This window comes from Ictidomys tridecemlineatus, chromosome 12 (assembly GCF_052094955.1).
Source record: "Ictidomys tridecemlineatus isolate mIctTri1 chromosome 12, mIctTri1.hap1, whole genome shotgun sequence".
Lineage (NCBI taxonomy): Eukaryota > Metazoa > Chordata > Mammalia > Rodentia > Sciuridae > Ictidomys > Ictidomys tridecemlineatus.
In genome coordinates, this window is record NC_135488.1 from 9,802,601 (window position 1) to 9,821,989 (window position 19,389).

Consider the following 19,389-nt stretch of genomic DNA (forward strand, 5'->3'; position numbering starts at 1 on the left):
ACCTCACACATCTTACAAAAAGAAAACAAAACAAAATAAAATGGATTACAGACTTAAGTGTAAAGCCCCAAACTACAAAACTTTTATAAATTAACAGGAGACCAGCTTTAGACCATGAATTAGGGATATGGTTCTTAGACATGACACCAGAAGCATAATGCATGAAGGGAAATTAATAAACTGGACTATCAAAATAAAAACCTGTTGCTTGGTGAATGGCCAAGTGGCCTTGCTAAAAGAATGAAAGGACAAACTGTGGATTGTGAGAAAATATTCGCAAATTATCTATTTGAAAATGGAATCGCCTAGAATAAAGAAAGAAATGAACAGTAACTGAACAGTAAAAGAAATCATCAGGGTGGAGCTGTAGCTTAGTGGTTAAGCTCTTGCCTAGCATGTTTGTGGTCCTGAGTTCAATCCCCAGTACTGGGGGGAAAAGAAAAAAAGAAAGAAACAAACAAACAAATAATCCAACTAGAAAATGAGCAAAACATACAAACAGACATTTCACCAAAAAGGATATGCAGATAGATGGTTAAGAAAAAAACACACGCACGGAAGGAGTTCAGTGTTATTAACTATTAGGGAAATATAAATTAAAGCCATAAGGAAATGTCACTATATACCCGCTAGAACAGCTTTTAAAAAGGTGATAATACTACATGCTAGTGAGCATGCAGAGAGCATCTATCTCTTACACGTTGCTGATGGGAATATAAAATGCTAAGACCACTTTGAAAAAACAGTTTAGCAGTTTTTTTTGTTTGTTGTTTGGTACCAGGGATTGAACCCATGGGTATTTAACCACTGAGTCATATCCTCAGCCCTTTTTTATATTTTATTTAGAGATAGGATCTCACCGAGTTGCTTAGGGCCTTGCTAAGTTGCTGAGCTGGCTTTGAACTCATAATCGTCCTGCCTCAGCCTCCCAAGCCACTGGGAGAACAGGCAGGTGTCACGGCACCCAGCTGGCAGTTTCTTTAAAAACAGAGCATATACCAACCATACATCTAGGAATCTTAGAACTTGGCATATTCCAGAGAAATGAAATCTTATGCCCATGCAGAAATAGGTATGGGGTTGGTATACACTTCAGAGAATTGAAAGCAGGGACTCAAAGACATGCTCATACACGCATGTTCATGGCAGCATTATTCACAATAGACAAAAGGTGGAAATAACCCAATTGTCCCTTGACAAGTGACTATATAAACACCACAGGGATGGAGTTATATATATGCAACAGCTGTATACATGACATATATATGGAGTTATATGTGTGTGCACACGCATGTGCATGCAAATGTTATTGATCTCTAAAGGTCGATTCTGCCAAATGCTACTGAAGCGAAATTAACCAGAAAAAGGAGAAATACTGTGTGACTCTACTTGTATGAGGTACTCAGAGTAGGCATACTTCTTAAGACATAAAGGGGTAAGGTAGGGCTGAGAGACAGGAAGGGGGAGTTAGCATTTGGTAAGTACAGTTTCAGTTTTTCAAAATGTAAAGAACTTTTCCCCCAGTGCTAGGGATTGAATCCAGGGGTGATCTACCACTGAGCCGTATCACTAGCTCTTTTTATTGTTTTTATTTCAAGATGGGGTCTCACTAAATTGCTAAGGCTGGCCTTGAATTTGTGATGCTCCTGCCTTAGCTTCCTAAGCAGCTGGGATTACAGGTGTGCGCCACCACATCCAGCACAGAGGAAATGAATACTATGAACAGAAGGTGATTATGATAGCACAACAATATGGATTTATTTAATACCACTGTTCTGCACACTTAAAATGGTAAAGATGGTAAAGTTTACATGTATTTGCTACAATTTTTAAAGTTTAAATGTCTAAAATATGTACATGAGTGTTTATGATAGCTTTGGTTGGAATAGGCCCAAACTGGGAATAAGCCAAATATGCTAGAAAGGGCAAATGGTTAAACAAGTGGCAGTAATAATAAGTACTTAGTAATAAAAGTGAGAAACTATAAAACAACTTGAATAGACATCAACAGTCTAAAAGCCAACTCAAAACATCACACACTATGTGACTCCATTTATTTTTTTTATTTTTGTATTTGTTTCAGTTTAATCTTTAATGAAATACATTTTATTTCAATTTCTTCTCTCTACATTTGAATGGTATCTATAAATAAATTTTATTCATCTTATGTCAACACATGAATTTCTTCTGTTGTGAGTAGGATGGTAGTAACTAAATGTTCTCAAGTTTACAAAATTATAGATATGAAGAATAGATTGGTGGTTGCCATCTTCCAGATGGTGGGAGGGTGGATGAGTGTCTCTACAGATGAAAGGAGGGATCTTTGTGGAGACAGAAGTTTTGTACATTGATGGTGGTGGTGGTGGTTACATAAGTCTACTTACGCTACAATTGCATAGAACTCCACACACACACTTTCACAGATGAGTCCATGCAAAACTGATTAATCTGAACAAACTCAGTGGGTTACATCAATGCCAACTTCCTGGTTTTCACATTATAGTTCTGTAAAATATTACCATTTCGGGAAACTGGGTGAATGGTGCATGGGTATCTTTTTGTACTCATTTTGCAACTTCCTGTGAATGTATAATTATTTCAAATGTATAATTATTTAGGTATAAACAACATGCCAACCAAAATAAAAAACAAACTTGCTAGTGACCTTACAGCATTTGAAGGCTTGACCACAACACAGACCAGAAAGTTGCCACCGATCTGACCTGGGCTGTCCATACTGAACTGGCTTGTCTCACTTAGCCACAAAGGTCAGCAATGCGCAACAACTGTGTCACTTTTTCTTTTTTTTAACATTTATTTTTTAGTTGTGGTTGGGCACAATACCTTTGTTTTATTTATTCATTTTTACGTGGTGCTGAAGATCGAACCCAGGGCCTTGCATGTGCTCTACCGCTGAGCCACAACCCCAAGCCAACTATGTCAGTCTTGGTCTGCTCTGCCCCGATTTTTACTTTTCTGTATATCTCAACATTCTAACCCTGATCCGATCGATCGTTAAAGACTATCTGAGCAGGAGTCGTTTCTCACAACACATTCCTGCCGTCCTTTGTGGCAGGTTTGTGCATCATTTGTGCAAGAACAGACTGCATAAAGCGGAGCCTGAGATGAACGGGAAAACCCTGGGATACGCGTGTGTGACGACCACACGTTGGAATCAGAATAAATGCAGAAATGCCTGTGAAACTCGAGCAAAGTACTTCATCTGCAAAACTCCAGGGCTTTCCTGGAGCGGGTTTCAATCTCTCCACCCTGTCTTATCCACCCTGTGGATCCTCCCTACACTTCGTGGGTCCCGGCCCTGGGTAGCTTGGAGAGCTCGCTGGGCCAGCCGGACCTAACGGGCGCTCACAAGCGGCCGCCTCCAACTCGCCGACCCGCGCCCCGGGCTGGCCCCGCCCCAGCCCCGCCCCCGGGCCCTAGCGCGAGGACCCCGCGGAGCTGTCCGCGGCTACGCCTGACCCAACCTACCTTGTGGCCCATCCGGATAATCCTTCCAACCCGATATGGGCTACGGCGTGGTCTTCGGGTCTCGCACCTTCAGCCGAGGGCTGGGGCCCGCCGTTTGACGAGGAGCCTCGCGGCAGGCGAAGGACCAGCTGCCCCGGAGGGAGGAGGCGCGGCTCGCGCTTCAGCATGGCGGCGGCGGTGCGCGCTGAGGGCCGCTTTCCTGCGCTGTGCGGTGTGTCGACGGGTGAGCGCGGGGAGGGGGCGCGGGACCCGGGGGTCGCCAGGGCTTGCGGGAGTCCGGGCGGAGGGTCCCATCCAGCCCGGGACCGCTGGGTGACCTTGCGCGCGTTCCCTGCCTCTCTGGGCGTCGGGGCCCTTGGCTGGAAAGTGACCGTGAAGTGCAGTCGGTTCTTCACGGTTGGTTTCGGTGAAGAGGAGGGAACTGGCGAGCCTTGCTTTCCCGGCGGGCAGGCGCGACCCCCGGGGTCACATGGTGATGCCCACCGGGTTCGGGGCTGAGAGGCGCCCGCGGGGCTCTGAAGGTGATGGTGGTTGTCCAGGTGGAGTCGGAGAGCACTGGCCTCCGTCAGTTTAATTCCAGCTGGCCGGTGGCCTCCGTGCAGAGACGGATGACTCGGACGTCAGCCCGCAGTGTCGCCTTTCCTTCCCCCGGGGCCCTGGTGGGTTGTGTGCACCCTAGGAAGGCGCCCTGCTGCTGTGTTGCCTAAGGTTGGCTGCAGGGCCGCTGCGTGGCCGCCGTCTGCCTTCTCTGCCCTATTTTGTTGTTAAGTCCACAGTTCAGCATTTCTAATTCTGGAACTCAAAGCCCCCTAAAACCGTCAAAGTTCTTTTTTTTTTTTTTTTTTTTGGTAACTCATTTTGCAGCAAAAAATTTCACCAGCAATCTTGGCAGAAAATCTGACCTTAATATTCTTTTCTTTTGTCTGTATGATTGTCTCTTCCCTTTTATTTTTCTTCCCCCATCTCCTAGTATTTCAAGGCTGTCTTCTTTCATGAGTCTAAACTGTGTGCCAGCCACTGTCTTCCTCTGTTCATGCGTTTTCCCTCACTGCCTTCCCAGTCCCTTTATGGAGTAGATTCTGTTATTACACTCTTTATACAGGTGGTGGAGGGAGCCACACAGATTGAGCAAGGGACATAGGTTTTTGCACCCAAAATTCCTGACACCAAAGTGTGTTTCCCCGCCCCCCCTTTTTTGTCTTCTTGTGTATAAGTATTTTTTTTTGTTTTTTTTCCAGCTTTATTGAACTATAATTCACATACCATACAGTTCATCTATTTGAAGTGCACAATATTTGCACAAACCTTTGCATTTATCATTATAATCTAATTAGAACATTTTTATCACTCCAAGAAGGAAGCTTTTTAGCTGTAGCCACCACTGATCTATTTTCCACTCTTCTTAGCTCTCCTGTCCTAGACATTTTATATAAGTAGAACCACATACATGGCTGGCTTATTCAGTGCAAGGTCATCAAGATTCATCCACGTTGTAACATGTATCATCCTGAATTTCTTAGGGCCGAATTGTAACGTGTCCATCACCACACTTTATCTGCTCATCAGTTGAGGGACACTTGAGTTGTTTTCCATCTTTTGGGTATTATGCCTAATGTTGCTGTAAACATCAGCATGCCATGTTTTTACATGTGTGTCTATTTTCTTTTCTCTTAAGTATGTACCTGGGAATGGAGTTGCTGGGTAAAATGGTAATTCCACACTTGAGGGATGGCCAGAATGTTTTCGAAGTACCTGAGGGTACAGTGAGGGTTTTGATTTTTCTTTAGCAACATTTCTTATTATCTGTTCTTTTGATTATAGCCATCCTAGTGAGTATGAAATGGTATTAATTTGAAATTTTGATTTGCATTTCCCTGATGGATAATGAATGTATTTTCATGTGCTTATTAGCCATTTTTACATGTTTTTTTGAGAAATGTCTGTTCAAGTGTTTTGGCTCTTTTAAAATTGGGTTTTCATTTTATTATTTAATTGTAAGGAGTCTATAGGTGTCTAATCAGATGTATGATTTGCAGAATTTTATTCGATATGTTGTTTTTCAACTTTCTTGATAGTTTGTGGGTTTTTTTTTTTTTTTTTGTATTGGGGATTGAACCCAGGGGTGCCTAATCACTGAGACACATCCCCAACCCTTTTTTATGTATATTTTTAGAGACAGGGTCTCATTGAGTTGCTTAGGCTGGCTTTGAACTCAACAATCCTCCTGCTTCAGCCCCTAGAGCTGCTGGGAATATAGGCATGCACCACGAAGCCTGGCTTGATAGTGTTTTTTTGAGGCATACAAGGTTTTTGTTTATTTGTTTTTGTAATGCTAGAGACTGAACCCAGGCATGCTGGTTCTTCTACCGCTGAGCTGAGCTTTATCCCCATCCCCGAAACACAGGTTTTAAATTTTGGTGAAGTCTGGTTTATGGGTTTTTTCTTTTTATCACTTGTGCTTTTGGAGTTATGTTTCAGAAACATTGCTAGACCCGAGGTCATGATAATTTACCTCTGTTTTTCTTCTAGGAGTTTTATAGTTTTAGCTCTTACCTTCAGGTCTTTAGTCCATTTTGAATTAAGTTGTACATAAGGTGTGAGGTAGGGCTCCAACTTCATTCTTCTATGGGTTGACACCCTGTTATTCCAACACCATTTTTTGAACACATTCCTTTTCCCCTATTGAATGGTCATGGTCCCTCTGCCAAAAACCAGTTGCCCACAAATGCTGTCTAAGTCTGTCCTCGAGTACCACACTGTATTAAGGGTTGCACAGGGAGGTACAGTCAGCCTGGTGCTGTGGGGGCTCCAGAGGGTGGAGGTTTCACAAGAGCTGCTGAGCCTCCAGGATCTGGTGGATCCAGGATCTCATATACAAAAGTGTATGAGAGCGAATTCAAGACTAACTGTGTGTTTGGATGGCTATGGGGAGGGTGGGGCAGGGGCAGCAGGAGGCTGGTGTGGAAGCCTGGGGCCATGTGGCAGTCCTGCAGGCTGTGCCCAGAATTTGTAACTTGGCAGCAGGAAGCCAGGGAAGGACATGTCAGGGCTGTTAATTGATGAAGCCTCTTACTGTAGAAAGGTGGTAAATACAAGGGGAGAGGTGGGAGACCCATTAAGAAACCTTGAACCTGTGTCTGAGTGATGCTAAGGCCTGAACAAAGAAGTGGCAGCAGGACCACAGCAGAGGTGTGGCCCACGGCAGAGGGATTTTTAAGGTGACTGCCAAGCATGAAGCCTGGTTGATGGGAGGGTGAAGAGAAGGTGCAGCATGATGGCAGCTACCTGGCCAGTGGTCACTAAGCCTGGAAATCACTCGTCCACTTCTCTTAGTTCTTTAATTCTGTGGATGGTATTATTCTGTGAATGTTACTGTTTTATTTATTTTTGGGGTACTGGGCATTGCACCCTATTGTGCTTTACAGAGCCACATCCTCAACCCTTTATATCTCGAGACCTGAATTTGCACTTCCCCTGCCTTAGCCTTCTTGGTATCTGTGGTTGCGGGTTTGTGCCACAGTAGGTGGCTCACCTTATTATTTTAAATGTCCCTCTTCATGTAGGAATGTATCTTTAAATTTTATTTATTTATTTATTCTTGTTGGAGGCCTGTGGACATAGCTAAGTGGTAAAGCACTTGCCCAGCATATGTGAGGCTCTGGGTTCTATTGCCCACACCATAAAACAACTCCACTTTTTGCTGAGTGCAGAGGCCTTCATCTGTAATCCCAGCAACTTGGGAGCCTGAGACAGGAGAATTGCAAGTTGGAAACCAGTCTGGGCAACTTAGGGAGACCCTTTCTCAAAAAACGAAGAGGGGATGTGGCTCAGTGATGAAGCACATGCCTGCAGGCTCCAGGCCCTGGGTTCAACCCCAGCACTGGAACCAAAAAATATTTATTTACTTATTTTTAATTGACAGGTCATTTCTGGTGCTGGCAGCTTTCCCTGAACACCTTTCCAACAGCTTCTGTTTTGGCGCTGAAGACCACTCTCAGCAATGGTGAGATTCATTTGGGAAGTATCTGTTCTCATAAGATTTAATAAGAGTTTCTGTAGATTTGAAAATGTGAATGGACAAGGCATGTCCTTGATGATGGTATTGTACCGTCTTGAGTATTTTTCAAATATTTTATGAGTGCAGTTGTTGTAGTTCAAGGCTTTAAAAAATAATGGTTGCCATTTTTGAGTAGGTATTGTGCACTAGGCTTGAAACATATCACCTTGTTCAGCCCTCACACTGGCTTTCATGAGCTTATTCGCATTTTAGAGATGATAAGGTGAATCTCTGAGAAGCCAAGTGACTTGTTCAAGATCATGCAGCCAGGCCAGGCACAGTAGTGCACACTTGTAATCCCAGTGACTTCGGAGGCTGAGGCAGGAGGTTGCAAGTTCAAGGCCAGCTCTGTCTTAAAATAAAAATAAAAAGGACTAGGGATGGGGCTCAGTGGTTAAATACCCCTGAATTCAATGCCCAGTACCTTCCCCCAAAAAAGAATGAAAGAAATCACACAGCCAGTGAAGCAGGGCTGGTCCCAGAGCTTTCTGGCTGCTGTGATGCCCCCTCCTGTGGACACAGACTTCCTTGACATAGTGCAGGGCCTCTCTTCAGCTGCCTTCTGGGAAGTCCAGGCCAACCTTGCTGTGCAAGGAAGCCTGGCCCTTTCACCTTGAGCTTCTGGGACTCCTGAGTGCTGGGCTTCCCTGTGGGTCTCCTGCCTTTTCCTCTTGTAGACCCACCTGTGAGATGCCTTGGAGATCCTGGGAGAAGTCCAGCTGACAGGGCTTTCTCCCTAATGGCAGATTTCCTACGACCTGTCACACCCACTGTGAATCAACCAGTTTGATTTGTTGCTTGGTTGATTCACTCACTGATTTATAAACAGTTTATTTACCCCTTAACATGTGCCAGGCACTGCCCTGACCTGAGCTGGTGTAGGGCCTGATAGGGATAGCTGTCCTCACTGCAGGTTGCTGTGCTATTCCTTAAAATATTAACTTTCAGCCTGGGGGTGCGGCTCAGAGGTTGAGCCTTGCCTAGGGTGCCCAAGGCCCGCAATTGAATCCCCAGCTCCACACCGGAAGTAAAAAAAAAAAAACAACAAAAAACAATTGAGTTTCCAAAAGGTCCTAAAAGGCTCAGAGCTTTCATTCCTAGTCCTTTTCTGCTCCTTCCCATCATCTAGGGACACTAATTCTTTCACCTTCCTCTGGTTATATTTCTAAATACATTCAGTCTTCTTTAAACAACATTGTTATGCTAATTGGAGATGTAACAGTCTATCCTTACCCTTACTTTCTTCCAGTATAGGTAGAAGCCGAGTTTGAACTGAATCTCTGGGCATTGTTTTTGTTATTAAATTATGTGCACATTCAGAGCGGAGCTAGGTAGTATTCTACTGTTACATTTTTTCCTGAAATTCATAATTGCCTGACTTTTAAGAAGTTGATTGCTTTCCTTATCACTCTATTTTTCTAAATGCTGCAACAAATCAGTCAGAAACATAGTAATAAATTTTCTAAAATCTCTCACCAACCAGTTTTCCTAGAAGAGACCCAAGTGAGAAGGAAGGAGTTCTTGGTGTAGAACGTGATGTGTGCTGAGGTAGAACCCTGGGGGCCTCTCCGTCCCCACCTGAGGGGTTGTGGCCTATCCCACTTTAGGCTGCAGGGTTGTTGCTTCCTGAGTCTGGGGTCTCATGACCTAAACTTAATAAGAATTCAAAGGATCAGAACAGAGTTGATAAGTGAGGTGGATTGTGATCTGTAAGTGAGCTTCAGAACGTGACTCAGCCTGAACTACTGAACTTTCTTCTTTAAAAAATCATAACACGGGGCTGGGGATGTGGCTCAAGCAGTAGTGCACTCCCCTGGCATGGGTGCGGCCTGGGTTCAATCCTCAGCACCACATACAAACAAAGATGTTGTGTCTGCCGAAAACTAAAATGTAAATAAAATATTAAAAAAAAATCGTGACACAATGTAAGCAAAACCATTTATACAAGTGTGCATGAAAATTGACTGTTGTTTTGGTGGTACTGAGGATTGAACTGAGGGGCACCCTATCACTAAGCCACATAACCAGCCCTTTTGATATATTTTTTCTTTGTTTATTTGTTTTGATGGTGCTGGGGATTGAATCCAGGGCCTTGTGCATGCAAGGCAAGCACTCTACCAACTGAGCTATATCCCCAGACCTATGTTTTATTTTGAAACAGGTTCTTGCTAAGTTGCTAAGGCTGGCTTCGAACTTGCAATCCTTTGCCTCAGTCTCCTGAGTCACTGGGATTACAGCCATGTGCCATGCACCCAGAAAAAGTGACTATTTCTAATGTGTACAAAGCCCTGGGTTCAATCCCCAGTTCTTCCCTGCCTCCCATTAAAACAAACAAACAAAAAACAAGTGGCTATTTCTAAATTCTAAAGTTGATTTCTTTTTATTTTTGACATTTGGTTTCTTTTAGGCTGGGTACATTATTAGCTATGAGTGATATTTCAGTCTTTCCAAAAAAATCTGTTAATAATTTTTACACTTCTTGAACTACATTAAAGATTATAATGCGGAACAGAGCAAGATGAAATGTTTTAATATTAGATATGTGTTGAAGATGAAGGTGTTTACAAGAAAGGCTGTGTATAGCAGAATGAGATTTGTAATGATAAAGTTCTGGTTTGTTAAACAATGAAGACCCAGGGCTGGGGTTGTAGCTCAGTAGCAGAGTGCTTGCCTAGCATGTGAGGCACTAGGTTTGATCCTCAGCACCACATATAAATAAATAAAGATCCATCAACAACTTCAAAAAAAATGAAGACCCAATGTTTTCTGGCTACATTTTATTTGGTAGTTCATCAGGTGGGCTACAGGTCTAGAGGACATCTGTGTGCTAGGTGCGATCTCCCTCCCCACAGGTGAGCAAATCATCTGGAATCGAAATTAGTGTTGAAATCTCATCCAGTCATCCAGTTCCTTGTGGCATTGGCAAATCTATCTCATAGGCCTACATTTGAAACAAAATGGTCGTATTAAGTGCTGTCCAGTAATCAAAGATTATCCCTTTGTGTTTGGGTCTCTGTATTCAGTGGAACTATTTCGATGGCTTCCTACCACCCTTAGATGTCACTCTCCCTGTCCTTACCCGCTTTCTTTCTCTGGTCCTGTGAGTCATGGTTGATGCTGCTGATGAATCTGCAGTTACTGTCCTCTGCATGGCTTCACTCAGACTTGAAAACAGCTGTTGTCAGGTTTTTGTTTTGTGTTTATCAAGCCAATACCCTAAAGGCCACTTTCCCTCCAGGGCTGTTTGAATCCTGTCACTTCTCTACTGCATGCACTGATCTTGCCAGCACTGTCCCACTCCTTCATCACCACCTGTTCCTGTCACCTCTGCCTTCTTCCTCACGTGAAACCGCCATCCCTGGGACTGGTCAGATGGCTTCCTCTCAGACATGGCTGTTCTAAAACCTTTTCTCAAGTAATAGATGCATGTGGTTAAAAAAAAAAAAAAATCCCTCAAAATACAAAAATGCTGGTCTTTCACATCCAGCCTTAAATGCCCCTGTTTTCTTCCACAGAGGCAGCTGCTCCTCAGTCTCTTGCATGATCTTCTGGAGTTGTCTACAGCATGCCTTCCCTGCTTCCCTGTGTTTTGAACATAAAGGGCAGGGTACCCTCTACACATTGAGTCTTGTTCTTCTGAACAGTTTCACTTGAAGGTCTTTCCTCATCTGTCCACTGCCCAGCTGCATACAGCAGAGGGCGCCATTTGCCCAGAGCAGCCCAGGAGCTTGGGCTGGATAATGCAGGGCAGAAACCCTGGCTGTACAGAGCTTTCTTGAGACTGGGACATCCACTGTGGAAATGAACCGTGACCTCTCTAGGAAGGGCATTTAGGTGGCTTTCATTCCTAAAAGTTTGGTTTTATTTTTTAAATAACAATTGTCCTCAAAATATGATTCTTAAAAGATTAGAATTTTTAGAGACTTATTTTCATCAAGTCACAGTTATTTGGTGCTGGCAGCTCCACAGCCAGGGAGCATCTAACTTGGTTTTGTTTCATCTCTCTGTAGGCCCTTTGTCACTGCAGGGAACCAGAGACAGCCGACACTTCACCAGCTTGAGTCATGCGCTACAGACACAGTGCTGTATCTCTCCTCCCACCAGCCGGTCAGGCCAGCAATACAGACCCTACAGCTTCTTCACTAAATGTAGGTAGACTGGCACACACTTCCACTTCCTGCAACAGGAAAGTAGGGGTGCTTTCCTATCTTAATTTTTCTTCTGTCATAAACGAATTAACATTTTAGTGATTATTCAACTAAAAATGCAACTAGAATTATCTCATGTGCTACAGCTGTATTTGGAGAGCACTAGTTTATCTGAGCCCCTCATTTGGGGCACCCAAGGCCTAGAAGTATTGAATTGTGCCCCAGATACCCTGCTGATTTAGAGTCACACCAAGAAGGCCCTTACTGTTTTTAGCTGGGCCTTTGCTAGGACATATCATTTGGAGAAGTTCAAGAGACGTCACTACTGAGACCTGAGTTGTGATTGGCAGACATCAGGGAAGCAAGTCTACTTACTGTTCAGGGACTTACTGGGATTTAATGTTAGCCATCTTTTGTGGAAACAAAGTGGAATTGTCTCCTCTTGTGTTTTCCAAATGTAATCATGTTTTATGTTCACTGTATGATTTTATTTTATTTTCATTACCTCAGTGACATGGATGAAGCTGGGCTTTCTGGCCTTTCTTATTCTTAGGAGAGTGTAGATCTTTGCTGTACAACTACAGAGTTTTTAAAAACCCTGTTTCCTTACAGTGACAGCAGATGAGCTCTGGGAAGGTGCTTTAGCAGAGACTGGTGCTGGGGCAAGAAAAGGAAGAGGCAAAAGAAGCAAAAAAAAGAGAAGGAAGGATCTGAACAGGGGTCAGGTCATTGGTGAAGGTAAACGTGTTTGGTTGTTTTTACAGTTTTCAGATTTGGTCCTGAACTTGGGGTGGGAAACTGATGATCTTGGGAAGGGGAGAAATAGCAAGCAAGCTGGGTCTGAGGGAGGCCTGGGGGGGCCCAACGGCAAACTTTGTTCTAAAAAGAGTCTATGTGCTTTTAAAGTGTTTTCCCCAGATTTTATGGATATTTGGCAAACTGGAAACATTCTCATTAAGTGCATAAGAATCCATGGTTTAGAGTCCAACCAGGGGGCTTACCAGCTGCCCCAGAGTGTCACGTACTCCATGGGGCACAGCTGTGATAGGTCCTGTGCTGCACACAGCCCAGTGCAGGCAGGTGGAGCTCTCAGAGAGCTGGCAGGCTTCCCCTGCCCAGAGAAGACAGTGACCAAGAGCAGATCTGTAGTCACAGGGCCTGTTGCCGCTACTCAACTGGGCTGCTGTCACACAGAAACTGCCCTGGACAACGCATGGTTGGACAGGCCCAGCTGTGTTCCGGTAAAACTTTATTTACAAATCAGCTGGTGGGCCGCACTTGGCCTTGGTCCTTCACGTGCTGATGTGATTGTTTATACTTGTGCTTTTGAAAGCAAAAATAGGATAGGTGAACTTGAATTGGCTTATTTTTACTGTTGTGCAGACTCATCGCTTTTGATACTAACAACCTTTCAGAAATAAAGGAAGCACCTTGTTCTGCACTTCTAAGATTGCACATCTGCTTGGGTGCTTTTACTACTTGTATCTTGTTTTAGTTTTTAAGCATTTGTTATTTATTTTTAATAATGTTAATAATAATAATAATTATTATTATTTTTGAGACAGGTCTTGCCATCTGGTCTTGCCAGGCTGGTCTTGAACTTGCAGGTTAAAACCTCCCTCCTGTCTCAGCCTCCCACCTAGCTGGGACTGCTCACATGCACCACTGTGTCTGGCTGTAATTTATTTTTTCAAATTATAAAAATTGTATGCATACCTTCTCAGTAAAAACGCAGAGTGTAGAGAAAACTAAAAGCCCCTGATGTCCTTCCTGCCGTCCACATTCCCATTGTCTCCCCTGAGGGGCCACTGGTCTCATATTGGTATTTCCTTCAGTTGTTTTTGTGTGTGCTGGTGCGCGCTTTTGTATCAATTCCCTAAAAGAAATAGATATCGTCTTTAAAAAGAAAAGAAAAGAAAAAGATAATTATACTATATGGTACATGCAATTGTATAATCTGCTTTTTTTTTTTTTTTTAAACCAATAAGAGGTCTCAGGGCTGGACATGGTGGCAAACCCCTTAACCCCAGCGACTGGGGAAGCTGAGGCAGGAGGATGACAAGTTTCAAGGCCCGCCTCAAGAATTTAGTGAGACCCTGTCTCAAAATAAATGAAAAGGGTTGGGGATGTGGCTCAGTGGTAGAACGCCACTGGGTTCAATTTCCAGAACCAAAAGTAATAATAATAACATGTCTTAGAAATCATTCCACATCAGAACCTGGAGAGCAACGTTTTTTTGTTGTTGTTTTTTTTTAAGAGAGAGAGAGAGAGAGAGAGAGAGAGAGAGAGAGAGAGAGAGAGAAATTAATATTTTATTTTTTAGTTTTTCGTGGACACAACATCTTTATTTGTATGTGGTGCTGAGGATTAAACCCCGCGCCGCGCGCATGCCAGGCAAGCGCACTACTGCTTGAGAGCCACATCCCCAGCCCGAGAGAGCAACGGCTTTTGATTTTGTGCAGGATATGGCACCTGCTGGCTGTGCGTTCAGCCATTCCTCTGTTGCCGACTCTGTTGCCGACCTGCGTTACAGGTCGTGTTTCAGCAGACATCTTAGCGCTCACAGGCCTCACGAGTGTTTCTCTTAGAAAAAGTGAAAATGCGGTCACATGCCTGTAGGGTAGATGTACATAAAACTGTGACAGTGCTAGGTCACCTGCCAAGTGATCGCATCAGCTCCAACTCCACAATACTGTGCTGGTGTCTGTACACGCGTTCCCTGGCATCTTAGCAACATGAAGAGTGAGCACCTTTTAGAAGTTGTCACTTACCTATAATATTTACCCTTCAGGACGCTCCGGCTTCTTGTGGCCGGGTCTGAATGCCCCTCTCATGAGAAATGGAGCCGTGCAGACCATTGCCCAGAGGAGCAAGGAGGAGCAGGAGCAGGTGGCGGCTGACATGCTCCAGCAGAGGGAAGAGTGGGACTGGAAGCGGAGGATGAAAGTGAAGCGGGAGCGAGGCTGGAGCGGGAACACATGGGGTGGCCTCAGTGTCGGTCCCCCGGACCCTGGTCCCAAGGGAGGTAGTGGAGGCCTGGTTTGCTTGCCTTTGGTAGAGGACGTATTGTCCTACAGTGTTTCTGAAAATAATTTTATTGTTTACTTGTCTGTTTAGATTACCCTTTCTGAAAAAAGAATTTGACCTCTTTGACTAACTTTCCACATTGTTATCCCGGTTGCATTTGTGGGACACTAGAGGCCTGTAACCAGGAAGTGTTCCTCCAACAGGATGGAAAGCCCTGGGTCCCAGTGCCTTAGCAAGTGCCTTAGACATGGTGGTGTGCATTATAGATCTGTAGGACACAGCGTTTCCCAAACACGTGGCCTCAGGCTTGGAGTGCTGTTTAACAGCAGAGTTGAGAGACCCCAGAGAGCTGTCACTAAGCCTTCGTAAAAGCAAACATGAAACAAAAACTGACGACACTTAGGCTGAATTAGAAAACAAAGCCTCCCCCTCCCCACAAAGGCAGATTCACCTGAAAATCTTGCTCTTGCCAGTGAGTGGGAGAGGAGGAAGCAAACAGGAGTTTGGCTCAAAGTAGAGGAACGGTTGGGCTGGAGAGGATGGGGCGAGCGTGCAGGAGGGTGGAGGTCTGGGAGGGAGAGGACCTGCCCACGAGCCAGGTCCCCAGTAACCAGATCCAGAGTTTAGACAGACAGGCTGCTGTTAGCCAGCAGGGGCAGGGTGCAGGTTTGGGTGAGCCTGTGCAATGGGGGTGGAAAGGCGGGGAGGTCACCTGGTATCTGGTAGCTTTGGTCAGGAGTCATCAAGCCAGATAGTGGCATTGGTGAACATGGCCACCAGAATATTTCTTGATGAGAAGGTGGCCCTTGGCACTGGCTTCACTATCACCCAGTGGGTGGGACCCTGGCAGTGTCCAGGAAAGAAGATTGACTCTTGAGCTGACCGCTTTCAAAGCCGACTGCTGGGTACAGAAGCTTTTATTCTGCTCTCCTATTTTATTTTGTAATTGAGATTTTCTGTAATAAGTAAAAGCAAGAGAATTGGGGAGTGTTGGAAACAGCTGTGGTGGTGAGCAGAGGCTGAATTAAGAGAACTGAAAGCTGAGGAGCCGGGAGTTCGCGAGCGGGTCAGACCTGCAGTTGAGAGTGGTGAGCGTAGGCCAGGCTCTGATCTCTCCCGGCAGCAGCAGCAGGCCACTTGTGACCAGACAGCTGCCTGGGTTCTGGCCTGGAGAGGGCGGTAGAGACAAAAGTGTAGGGATTGAGGACGTTGGTGAGATCTATGAGGAGTGAGGGACTTTGGTGTCTTTGAGGGACTTTGGTGAGAGAGGCTGTGAAGACCCCAGGAGACCAGATGGCAAAGCAGCGAGGAAGGCTCTGGAGGTGTCGGCGCTCCAGGAACCTGTGCCTCGGGAGCCGGCAGCAGGGAGCTGGAGAGGGGGAGGCTGCGGTCAGAGAGCCGTGGCTGAGCTCGTGAAGTCAGGCCAGGCAGTCCCCGTGGATGATGGGAACTGGGGCGCAGCCTGGAGAGCGGCACCAGAGAGCTCAGGTTCTTCCCATTAGAAGTCTGAGGGCACCTGGGAAAGGCTGTCACATGTGAGCAGCGTGGATGCTCTTATCTGTGTGCTTTTTCTTCTCTCCTTGTAGAGACCTATGAGGACTTTGATACCAGGATACTCGAGGTAGGCCTCCCGAGCTCAACTCCCAGGGTCCTCTGGAGAGGTTGCCGGGGTTGGGTGGGCAGGAGGAGCTGAGCAGAGCTGTGGTCACAGTGATCTCTCGGACACAGACTCAAGTTCAGGGAGGAATTAACACAATTTGAAGTTCAGTTCCTTCATGTTGGTGGTCCCCACTGCTGCCTTGGTTTGTGGGGACTGTGAAATTGAGGTTTGTGAGGGGCAAATTCAGGAGCAGAATTTGGAGATTATGTTAAGTTCCTTCTTCCTGGAGCTAGAGTGTGCTATCTGGTGGCCTCTTGTGGAGCTGTACACCAGTTGTATCTAGGACACAATCAGAGAACAGGTTGGGAGGAGCAGGGGCAGGGGCAGAAAGCCTCAGGTTATGGCCAGTGTGCAGTTTGACTAGGGCAGTGGTCTCTGGGCTGCTCACAGATCCTGTATCAGGTGTGCTTGAACCACCCTTCCAGGGTGGTTCTCTGATGGCCAGTGTTCCTTGGCGCTGGCACTGTGCATTTAATCAGTGTTTAATAATGTGGAACAGAGCCGGGCGCGGTGGTGCACAGCTGAAATCCCAGTAGTTTGGGAGGCTAAGGAGGGAGGATGGTGAGTTCCACAGCCTCAGCAAAAGCAAGGCCCTAAGCAACTCAGTGAGACCCTGTCTCTAAATAAAATACAAAAAAGGGATGGGGATGTGGCTCAGTGGTCAAGTGCCCTGAGTTCAATTCCCAGTACCTCCCCAAATTGTGGAATAATTTATATATCAAATTTGTGACAAAGCCTCTCTGAATATGTATATTATTTCTTCAATATCAGTTATATTATGGAATTTTTAAAATATGTTTACAAGTATTTTATGTTGGTATCCCATTATGTGTTATTCCCCCCACCCCAATTTTAGAGATTGAACCCAGGGCTTTGTGCATTGCTAGGCAAACACTCTGCCACCAAACCACATCCCCAGCCCTTTTTACTTTTTATTTTGAGAAGGGTCTCACTAAGTTGCCCAGGCTGGCCTTGACTCTGCCTTCTTCCTGCTTCAGTCTCCTGAGTCACATGGATTACAGGCGTGTGCCCCTACACACACCCCAGTTCATAGATTTTGAAAGTTAATCCCACTGAAAGAGTCTTTCATATGTAGGTTGTTTCCTATAAGATCATTCAAAAGTGTGGCCTCAGCCTCCCTTTTCCTTAAACTTCTTCCTAGGAAGGAAAGGGGACAACTGTCATTTAAGCAGTTTAGTTAATAGTTTCATAATTCCTGGCCTTTAAAATAGGCTGAAAAAATGGGAGATTTTCCTGAAGTTTATAATGAATAGGTGTTTCCAAATTCTGTATTCTTGTTTAAGCCTGATCCTTAACATAGCAGTCCAGTCCTGCGAAGTTTTTTCCTTACGTTGCGTTTCATCATTTTTAAGATATTTTAGTACCTTTGATACTGGAATTTATCTTATAATCAGTGTTAAACTATTTCAAAGTTTAATCCATATTGTTTTCTTTCCTGTGTACATTTATTAAGATGGGGTATATTGAGTTGTGTAGTTGTAAATTCCTTTAAAGATTATCTTAGTTAACTCTCCTAATAACCCAATGAAATAGGAAGAGAAAGTCTTATTTCCATTGTGTTCCCGAAATGCTTCAGAGGGAGGGTTTGTTTGGGAAGTTTGCTTTTGTGCGTATAGACTGGAGGAGGTGCTGGGTCCTGCACTAAGCCTTGTGTGGCTGAGCCAGCAGGTCCTCATCCTCTACCTCAGAGTTTTCTTCAGCTGTCCTATTGATGAAGCATTTTGTCTTTTAGGTCAGAAATGTTTTCAATATGACAGCCAAAGAGGGAAGGAAGAGATCAGTCCGTGTCCTGGTGGCTGTGGGGAATGGGCAGGTGAGTGGGGTGACGCTGGACACAAAGAGGCCTGGCTGCCCGGCTGGAAGCCAGGGCCCTGCTGCCAGTCTCACTTTTTCTACTAATAGAGCCGCCTAGAGGTCTGGGCTCACAAACCTGGTGGTAAACCACGAAGCTTCTCAGAGAAAGAAAGAAAAGCTCTTAAGGCCTACATCTGAGGACTGGGTATTTTAAAGGGCTTAAGACACTATTGTATGGTGCATAATAGTGAAAAATTAGAACAAGTTCAATCGGGCCTGGTTACAGGATAGCTGTCCAATATAATATTCTTTTTTTTAATATTTATTTTTAGTTATAGGTGGACACAAGATCTTTATTTTTTATGTGGTGCTAAGGATCAAACCCAGTGCCTCACGCATGCCAGGCGAGTGCTCTCCCTCTGAGCCACAACCACAGGCCTCCAAAGTAATATTCTATAGCCATTAAAGAATTGTGAAAAATTACTTACACAATAAGTAATTTTGGTTAAAAATTTGTCATGTAATCATGATTTTTTTTTATTAAAGTCATTTATATGCAAGGAAAAAAACTAGAAGACTGTACACTGACTGATAAGTGTTCACTTGGGTTAGCAGGTTTGTCAGTCATTTAAATTTTCTTCTTTAGACTTTTAAAGTTTCCCTACTGAACATCTTGTTTTTGAAATGTGTTCACATAGAACTGAAAAACTGTTTGTTGCTTCCTTTTGAAAATTTCAAAGCAAAAGCAAAAGACATGATAGTGCGTTGCTGTAAGAGACCATGGTTAGCAGTTACTGTTGTCTCTTTTCAAAAATATCTTTTCTGAAATTTTGTGTCCATATTACCTCCCTTTACCTTTTTATCAAAAGCTTAGCAGAGATCTTATTATAGCCATGAATTTGCACCTTGCTCTTCTTGCTTGGTTTTGCCCTCAGAGGTCTTCTGTTAGCATAAGCAGATTTCTGGTATTGGTTTCATAGTGTTCCAGTGTGTGCATAGACATGATTTTTGACCCAATCCCTATTGTTTCCAAATTTGTATCATTTATTACAAACAACAACAATAACATTGACCTTTTTGTACATGGAGCTTGTTGAACTTTTGGAAATATAGAAATAGGAGAAATGTCTTGAAATTGCTGCCGCACTGGGTGTAAATGTCAAGTATTGCCAGATCTCCTCCTCAAAGGTTGC

General features: G+C 44.4%; 1 protein-coding gene across 3 annotated transcripts in view; it reads left to right on the forward strand.

The window, feature by feature from the left end:
* Positions 1 to 3,506: 3,506 nt before the first annotated feature.
* LOC144369006 (uncharacterized) overlaps positions 3,507 to 19,389 on the forward strand; it is a 48,997-nt gene continuing 33,114 nt past the window's right edge. For 2 of the 3 annotated variants that reach the window (XM_078028038.1, XM_078028039.1), the window contains exons 1-6: positions 3,507 to 3,712; positions 7,412 to 7,492; positions 11,557 to 11,694; positions 12,307 to 12,432; positions 14,486 to 16,342; positions 18,135 to 18,215. The gene's annotated coding sequence lies outside the window, so the exon portion shown is untranslated. The remainder of the gene's footprint in view (positions 3,713 to 7,411; positions 7,493 to 11,556; positions 11,695 to 12,306; positions 12,433 to 14,485; positions 16,343 to 18,134; positions 18,216 to 19,389) is intronic. The other variant, XM_078028040.1, reaches the window with a different exon arrangement.